Source organism: Lampetra planeri, unplaced genomic scaffold (genome assembly GCF_965212315.1).
Source record: "Lampetra planeri unplaced genomic scaffold, kcLamPlan1.2.h2 scaffold_160, whole genome shotgun sequence".
In the NCBI taxonomy this organism is placed as follows: Eukaryota; Metazoa; Chordata; class Hyperoartia; order Petromyzontiformes; family Petromyzontidae; genus Lampetra; species Lampetra planeri.
The window spans coordinates 13,309-22,538 of record NW_027614329.1 but is presented as its reverse complement, the minus strand read 5'-3'; the positions used below and the strand labels follow the sequence as shown (position 1 = coordinate 22,538).

Sequence of the window (9,230 nt, the reverse complement as noted above, 5' to 3'; positions counted from 1 at the left end):
TCCTGGGCACTAAAAAGGTCCGAACATCTCCATATCATCCCCAGACCGATAGGATGGTGGAGCGGCTTAACCGCACCATAGCGGCCATGCTGTCCCAAGTGGTGGACGAAAACCACTCCGACTGGGACCTCCACATTCCATCGGTCTTAGCGGCGTATAGGGTGGCCCCGCACGCGGCAACGGGGTTCTCGCCATTTTTCCTGATGTACGGACGGGATCCCGTTCCACCTATTGAGGTGCAGCTGACGGACATTCCCGCAAGAGCTGACGCATGGCCAAAGGCACTAAAGACCTCCATCATTTATTTGAGAGAGGCCCGCCAAGCAGCCGAGGCCGCATCGGCCACGAGCCAAGAGAGTAATGTACGGATACGGGAGAGGACAGTGACAGCCAAGCCCTTTAAAGTCGGGGACCAGGCATGGCTGCACTGAACTCAGGTGCCGGTTGGCCTCTCACCAAAGCTGCACCGACCCTGGAAAGGGCCGGTCGAGGTCATTAAAGCACTCTGACCGCAGTGCGTCTAGGTCCAACTGGGTAAGCGACGATGGTTTGTACACCCCACCTACCTTAAGCCATACATCTCTCCACCACCATCTCCACCATCATCACCGCCAACATCATCATCATCATCATCATCCCTACCCGGGCCAAGGTCGCCGACCACCACGCGCCGACCGGCAGGGGGTTCGGTGCCCTGTGTACCCTTGTCACCGACAGCGCCCCATGTGAGGCCTGATGGGGCGGCGGCACTACCGGGGGCCGCGGGGGCCGGAGAGACAGCGGCACCAGGCAAGGCGACACCGGCGCCACCGAACCAGAGACCGCGACGAGAGGGCCTTCGAAGGAGGGGGTCGCCACGGTCATCTGCTGCCTGTGGATGTCCGGGCTGTTACGGGACGCTGGCTGGAGACCCAGGCAGGCCACGCTATTGATTTTGTTGTGTTATATTGCATTGTATGGTTATGGGGGGGTTAAGGGCTGTTGTCACTGTCAGTGGGGGGAGGCATAGGGAGACTTAAATGGTCCATGAGGGAGGCAGAACCGAGGACGTTTTTTTTTTCTCCGGGGGGGGGGGGGGGTGGGGGTGATGTAGGGGTGTCGGGAGTAGAGCGAGGGTGGTGTTATACCGGAGACGAGAGGGAGGCCACAGAGACCAATAAGTAGCACACCTATTACTAAACTATTGTAGGGGTGTCAGGGGAAGGATTCCCACCAATAGGAGGGTTAGTGGGAGGGGTAATCGAGGAGATATAAGGGGAGAACGGGCGGGAAGAAGGGGCCTTTGGCAGGAATGAGATTGGGACGGCTGGGGACAGGTGTGGATGGGAGAAAAGGATTAAAAGACGAACCCCTTGCAATCTTGTGTCGGCTCTCCTTTACACTATTTTGTACTCGCCCGATCATTGTGCTGCCGGACAGTGGTTGACTGTCCTGGTCGACGCCGTCGGTGCAATGCGGACAGGGTCGTGTCTGGGACGGGTCGTGCGGCAGCCTGGTCGTGAGGGAGAGAGAGAGAGGGGGCCCGAGTGGTGGCATGAGCTGTTACAACTCTGTGGGTTCTCATGAAATTGTCTTTTCCGAGACCAAGGTGCTCTGCAAACCTACTGGCTACCATCAAAGGTTTGTACACGAAGCCATACAAATATACAAACACAGACATAATTTCAACCGTGATGAGGGTTACAAACTGAGTAATCATTGGAAAGATGTGATTAACCATGCAAAAAAGATGTAACTACACTTATTTGGACCATCTTATTTGACAGACAACTATTACAGGTCATTGATAGACAGCCAGTTTGTTGTTTTACCAGTTTTAGTTTTTTACTTGCTTTTCTTTTTTCACACTTTTGTCATGTTTGCCATGTGTTAGTTACAAACCGCACCTCTCCATAACAAAGGCTCAGTCCTATGTTATGCAGTCTACTCTTGGTCTTAAGCCTCACCTTACCATATTAATAAAAGAGTGTGCCATTCCTGGCCCTTCCCCCCTCAACCATTATATATACAGGTATTTCTTGTGATCTCTCATTTACTTGATACAGCTGTCGTGGCTGTGACAGTTCCACCTGAAGACGGAGGCTTGTGTTGCTTCCGAAACGTCGTGAATTTTTAATTTGTCTTATTTTACTTTTATTAATTAAATTTTTTTACCTACATGACTTTACCGAAAAAAACCTAAGTATTATAAGCCAGGTGATCACGAGAAGCGCACAGGAAGATGGGAAATCGGTTCTGATGTTTGCTGTTGCCATTCTTAACCGTGAGATTGACTCGAACTCGGCTCGCCAGGTCCGGAACGTGGTGCGCTATCCGCTATGTGAGCGCCAATGCCTCATCAGTTTTTTCTGTTGCAGTTGTTGCCCCTGCTGCTCGCACCCGTCGCCCTCATCATCGTCCTCCCCGTCGTCGTTGTTGCCCGCGCAGCGACCTGGCATCCCGTCTGGCGGCCGCCTGCAGCGGACATCCCCATACTTCCAGACCCTCACCGTGGCCGACTTGCAGTGCCAGCGCCCCGAGCCGGCCTCCCTGAGCTCGCGGGAGGATCTCGACCACTGGTAAAATGGTCACGGCCGGCCCAAGTTCGAGTGCGCGTCCTCCCTTCTTACAGTTGGCCCAACTCGGAATTGGAGCTGGAGCAAACATCCCCAAGTCAGCAGCCTCTCACAACCGGTGTGACAGTTCAGAACTGGTTTCTACTGCATTGCACATAATACCTGCTTGACGACTCAATGTGCGATCACGGCCACGATGCACCACTCCGCTACTCCTTACGCAATCAACTGGCTCGATCACCTCTATCCAATCAGAGCGGTCTACATCGGCCGCTTGTACTGCCATCCACGCGCCCACCACTCGCTCTGCCTGTCGATTACCTTCAACCCAATGGCTTTGAATACACCACACAATCTCATTGGCTCTGGGAGAGTAAGCAGGCCTGGGCTTAGTGCTTAGATGGGAGACTCCCTGGGAATACTGGGTGTTGTGGGCTTAGGCTACAAGATGACTAGTCGAAGGCGTGCATCAATGGATTCTTGATTCCATCTATCCGTATCATTGAGGTGCATCCTTGTCATATGCATGGCGTTCTACTTGGTACCGTTTCCTCCCACACGCACCACTCCATTCAATTGGCCAAACATTCCAATGTAGCGGGAGGCTCCTGATAATGTCTTAAGAATCAGTAAGGCTATCCTGGGTAAACAGAAGGCAGCTTTCACATTTTGTTATTATCAGTCACCCTTTAACCCTTGTAGAGACACACCAACCTGCAACATGTTCAGAACTCATCCAGCTGACCGTTCATCAACCCACCCTGGCCACCTGCTTCCCATCAGCTGTTCCCTCACTTGGCCATTCATCCGAATGGAGGCAAGGGTTGGTCACTGGGGAGACAGAGTGAGCCGGGCCTAGTTCTGGCCACCCACTCCGTGCTGGCCACTTCACCCCCTCATGTGCCGTCCTGGCCTTAGCAGATGTTCGCTCGCAACATTTGCCCCGGCGGTCTCTTGAGGCGATGGGAGGGATCTCTGTCCTCTTGAGTTGGTGACCGAGCAATTGTTTGAGTGACACGGCTCTCTGCCCACATGTCGCCACTACAAGGCGCGGGTCGCATGGTCCAGGACTCGGGCGAGCTCAGCCTCACGGTCGCGCACGAGGAGCCAGAATGAAACCCCAATGAGGAAGTGGAACGTTGCGGCGACGTCCTCTTTGGTAACAAATGCCCTCCACCTCCACTTCACTCCCATCACTTCTCAGTTTCCTCATTCCGAGTGTGGCAATATCTGACAACCCCTGTGTTTTCACCGTCCCCAATTAGACTGTCAAGAAACTCTCGGCATCCTCTTGAGCGAGTGGAAGCAGCCCATGAGATGTGGTCTTGGTCGTGAAGTCTGTTGCGCTGACGCTACCGACGGCAGTATCGCGCTTTTATTCTGCCCTCGGCTTCTTGTGGTGTTCACAAGGGGCCGGCATTCCACCCCACTCCCTCCCAAGCAACTCAACTACTCTCATTGCGAGGCCACTATTCGATTCCTGATCAGATAATTTGTATGGTCTTGTTATCATTCGTATTGTTTCTCAATTATTCTCCGTTTAACGATGAAATGTAATAACTTATTACGTTTTGTGTGCTCTGTTAGCCGCGGTCTCGCGTGGTAGGGGTGGCTCGCAAACCAACCTGCCACACCGGTGTCACATTGACCATCACCACCATGGGCCTAAATATCAAATATATTGAACGATTGTAAATAATAACTTCTCACGCATGCAACTCGGCGCTTTTATCAGGTGCGTATGGCGTGGCGTGATTAAAAATCGTGCAGTTAGGGTCAAAGCTAGTTTTGTTTTGTTTATTAAAGTCGGGGCCCAAGTGCATGTCGAGTCCGGGCTCTGCTCGGTTCGGGGTACTGCTGGTGCCACCACGCTTGTGACGCCGGCACTGGTGTCTCTCCGCAGCTTGAGCGAGCGCTTCGAGGAGGAGATGGCAGTGCGAGCCGAAGCTCTAGTCAACTCCGGCAGGCGGCTGGTACAGAGCTGGAGAAGAGCCATCTCGCCGACGGGCTACTCCACCCATGCTTGCACGGATGGCCAGATGACGTCGCGGCAACCGAACGGCCAAACCACCAACCCGACGGATGACCCCCACCCGACCGCCAGCCCACGGGTACCCCCACCGAGTAAATGACCCAACACGCATCATCCTGACACACTGACCAAATAACTTACAGACCGATAACTCGCCACCCCATCCTATGACCCAATAAAATACTTTCGCAACAATATATATGAACCCGACACCCGACTTGCCCACCCTCTGACTCTTTAAGACACCGAGGCCAATACAATACACCGACTTGGTGAAACTCTGACCCATCAATCGACCCATTTGACTTCGAGCCTATCCACCAGATCACTGATCCAATAAACACTCTAACCTGGTAACTTACTGCCAAAATACTGATCCACCAAATGACCCTATAACCTTGCCAGCTAGGCTCAGACTCACGACCAGCTGATCTAATAATCCAAAAACCCACTGTCCCACCAGGCTATCCCCGCTATGAAAGAGGGACCGGTATTATAAATTGCGTCTGGCAACGCAAAACTAGTTTAGCACCAATGGATTTGACTAAAACCACTCGTGCACAAGACCAGTTGAAAAATTATCCTGACATTTTTATAAATTAATACACACCGTGAGGAGGGTAGTTCCTTAAACAGCATGCTCAAAGTGGTCGAGTGACACGGACGTATGTTCTCCTGTACGTGCATTACACGTAGTTATGTTCTCCTGTAAACGAGGGCTACTCCTAGGAAAATGTGCACAATGCACGCTGCGCTGCCACGGTTTCATCTTTACAATGAACTGCGCTTTCCATGTCACAGCGATCTGCAGGTTCTGCGCTTGTTTAGCTTGAGGCTGTAGTCATCGCCGGGATGCCGCGAGGGAGTCTGCTGAGTGAGCTCCTGCGCCCCGTTATCAATCGAAGGCTCGCGTTGCGGAGCCACGTGTCGCCAGGCTCGATCGGAACACGACGGTGGCTGGGAGGGCTCGGCGGGTTGTTTAAAGTTCTTGGGAGACGCCACAATGGGGGGATCAACGTAGGCTCGGAATGAACTTAGCAAAATTATATCACTTGAGAGAGAAGGCTGCAGTTGTCTCGTTACCAGCTTTTGTTGAACACTTGGGTGTCATGTGGTGCATTTTATAATTCTCGTGACAGACTGCAAAGGCTGAAGTGGAATTCCTCACACATCCGACAGGACACAATATACGCACAGACACACGTAAACTTTACCCCCTGTATTTCCAATATTCCTATAACCGTGCTCGATTCAAGACACTTATTATCTCTTTATCGGTGACACAATTAATAGTCATGTTTTTTGCTGTCTGTTTTGTGTGTGTGGGTCTTTGGGTCTGTCTGATGAACAAAAATAAAATTAGTTCCTTGAGTGTTAGCCCCTCCATATATGTAGGCTTTGTTCGGGCATTCCAGTTTCCTGCCACACACGACGACCAATTCAGCTCCTGCCCTCAGGACCCTCTTGGAAATGCAGCTTGAGACCACCAATCACTGCACCGCCACTCCCCAAATGCAGGATATTGCAGCATGCGTCAAAAATAAAATCCATTCCAGTCATTCTCAGCACAACAACGGATGAAGGGCCCCTCCCGTACGTCGCGTTAACAATGGGAGTCATTTGATCATATTTCACCACGCTGGTGAGTGCGAGTGAAAAATTATTCCCGGTGTAAGCGATCCGGAGCGTTCCGGCTGAAAGTAAACATTGAGCGTCGCGATGGAGAGAAAGAGCAGTCTAATCACGAGAGAAGAAGGCGCGATGAAGGGACCACTCCTACCCCTTGTAGCAAGCCACCCTCCCTTATCACGCCTCTTGATACTTCTCCACTGTCTATCAATGCTCACAACACGCTCGATTTTTTTCCCTGTTTTTTTTTATTCTCGTCGATTCTTTTGCATGAAAGCCCCCGTTTCAGCGAGGCCGGTGCTCTCCTCCATCCCGTAGGCATTCAGACGTGACTCTCCTCCTCTCGTGCAACGTCTGACCTCCATCCCCCTCCCTGCGCTCCTCTCCTACAATGCTCCGTCTCCTCACAAGTGGCCAAGTTCTCCATTCGGTGGCCACACTTCCCCTACAAGGTGACCCTGGCAGCGCGGACCTGGGAAGCTGCGATCCTCCGTGAACGCACCAGCGCTTTCCTTCAGCATCTTCCTCGGGAGGCTTGCTGGGGTCCGGAACTCCGAGAAGGTGGGAGGGGGGTTCCAGGCGGCGTGGGCCGGGTCTTCACGAACCGGCTACCCTTATGCCGCCCCCTGCTGGCGTGGGGTGGCGACGCCTGTTCATCACCCAAATTCGGAGGCCTCATTCCCCGCCGGTCTGGCCTTAGTGACGGAATATGGAGGTGCTTTGGGATACAAATTAAATGTAACTAAATCGGACTTGATGCCCCAAATAAGTTCTCAAGAAATTAGTTTTCAATCTAGATGATTTAAAAGTGTATAGCTCCAGTGGCTTCCTAATATCGGAAGCGCATCTGAAAGCGTGTGATGTGCTGAGGCCAGAGCACAAATAATCATCCCCATGCAACATGGCCACCATGATGCAGTCCCCCATGCAACATGGCTACCATTAAGTCCCCCATACAACACTGCCAACATGAAGTCCCCCATTCAACTTGGCCACCTGGATATCACTCATGCATCATGGCCGCTATGAAATCTTCAATGCATCATGGCCACTGTGACATCCACCATGCAACATGGCCATCGTGATGTTCCACCATTCACCACGGCCCTCTGTGACATCCCTCATTCCTGTTCTTACCTTGCGGTGATTTAATGCAAATGGAGGCGGTGCCCTCTGAGGACAGCGCCCTCCACGTGGTACAAAATTCGCCCTTATTCCTCGCCTCTCCAGATTGGCTCATCTACACACACACAAAGACAAAGGTCCACCACATAGGCTTTAGCAAGATGTGGGGGATAGTGCAAGCGGCGAGCACTGAGCCAGGATCTCTGAGATCCTGGGCTCCACATTCAGGAGGGTCCTGCTGAGATGTCAGTTCTCAGCGTTCGGATATTTGGCCAATGTCAGATGTCACACTTGGATTAACAATGAGACACGTGTGCATTTAAAGGAAACACGCAGATTAATGGCATCCTTCAAACTGTTAAGAGAAGTAGGGCTGGGCCAGGACATGCCACGGCCACGAGGAACAACGATGGTTGAGGGTCTAGAACAATAACGGAGGTGCAGCCAAGTATCGGAACACGTCTGAGAGGACGGCTGCTAGAAAGATGGAGTGACAAAATCGGTGCTTGGTGGATTATTCCATCGCAGGATTGTGAGGGGGAGCAGGGTCTCAAGGGAGGAGGCCTTCATCCAGTAGTGGATAGATAAAAGTACAGTAGATTATTAAAACGTAGAAAGGCAGGTACACAGAGAGGATCTTGGGGAGATACTCTGATAGATGCACACACACTCAGGCAGCCAAGCGGATGCACACTTAGGTGTATGGATAGGTGACAGGTAGCCACACGCGGAGTGGAGAGCACACGTCCATTAATACTTCACCACACGAGTCGAAGAGCCACACGTACCTCCATGGTGGCCAATTGCAGAGCAGGGTGCACACAACTAACAGCGTCTCTCACGCAGTCCAGGTCTCTGCGTGCAAAGCAGGAGACGAAGCCGAGGATCACATAGAGTCGAGGGGGTGTGACGGCACCCACATCTCAACACGAGTCAAGTCACAATGCGGACTCACACCATGAACCCACATCATCAACACAGACTCACATCGTCACCAATCACTCACAACACGAAACACAAAAACAACAACCGACATTCGCCACTTAGTAGCGATGATGTCACCACGGCGCCTGTGCCAGGCCAGGTGCACTTTCCAGTCCCTCCAGAAAAACGCGATTATGCGATCGCAAGATTTCACGCAAAATCAGCCAAAGTCCGCATATTTATGCGGGGGACGCGTTTTTTCAAATACGCCGCACTTTCGCCGCATAAATTGCAGATTTCCGCGCGCAAAATATGCGGGCTTGCATGATTTCATAATCCCCGCATTTTCGTTGCAAAAAGTCACATATATCTTAGCAGAAAGTTGAAAAATGTTGCGTTTACTTCACACAAGCGCAGCCATTTCCCCTGTTGCCATGGGAACGTTATGAAGTGACGTCACTCATTACGCGACATCATTGAAAAGCTGCAAACCCCGCGATGCCAATGAAACCATGATGAAGCCCGCAAATCTTTCTCATTTGCCAACAAACATAAGCGCAAAAGACCGCGCAAAGCAGTTCCCCAGTGTGTTACATGACAGTGGGGGCAAATTATTTTGCATAGCTACCTCTGTAAAATAGGAAGCGCACATTTTATTTTTTAATATTTTATTTATTCATTTTTACAGAAGTTGTAGCATATTCATTTTGTAAAGCTACAGAACTTGTTCGACTCAATGTTTTGTAAGTTTGAGCCATCTGTTTGTTAAGGTCTGAAATAAAACAAGATGAGAACTTAAATATTCCCAGCACTTTCTGTGATGTAGTATGCTTGCTTATCATAGGAAGTAATAAGAAATGACTCTTTACATTAAAGTAGTAGCCTAGTGAATAGGGTGTTTGGGGGAATCACTTTTTTTTCTTTTTTTCATCAAACCGCAGTTTTTGCAAGTTCCCGCAATTTTT

The 9,230-nt window shown here is 51.1% G+C and overlaps 1 long non-coding RNA gene across 1 annotated transcript; it reads right to left on the bottom strand.

The window, feature by feature from the left end:
* Positions 1-1,392: 1,392 nt before the first annotated feature.
* On the bottom strand, positions 1,393-8,201 carry LOC144739612 (uncharacterized). Its single transcript, XR_013589478.1, has 3 exons — positions 8,130-8,201; positions 7,354-7,456; positions 1,393-1,492 (listed from the first exon to the last, which is right to left on the bottom strand). It is a non-coding gene; the product is annotated as an uncharacterized LOC144739612 (long non-coding RNA).
* Positions 8,202-9,230: the final 1,029 nt, after the last annotated feature.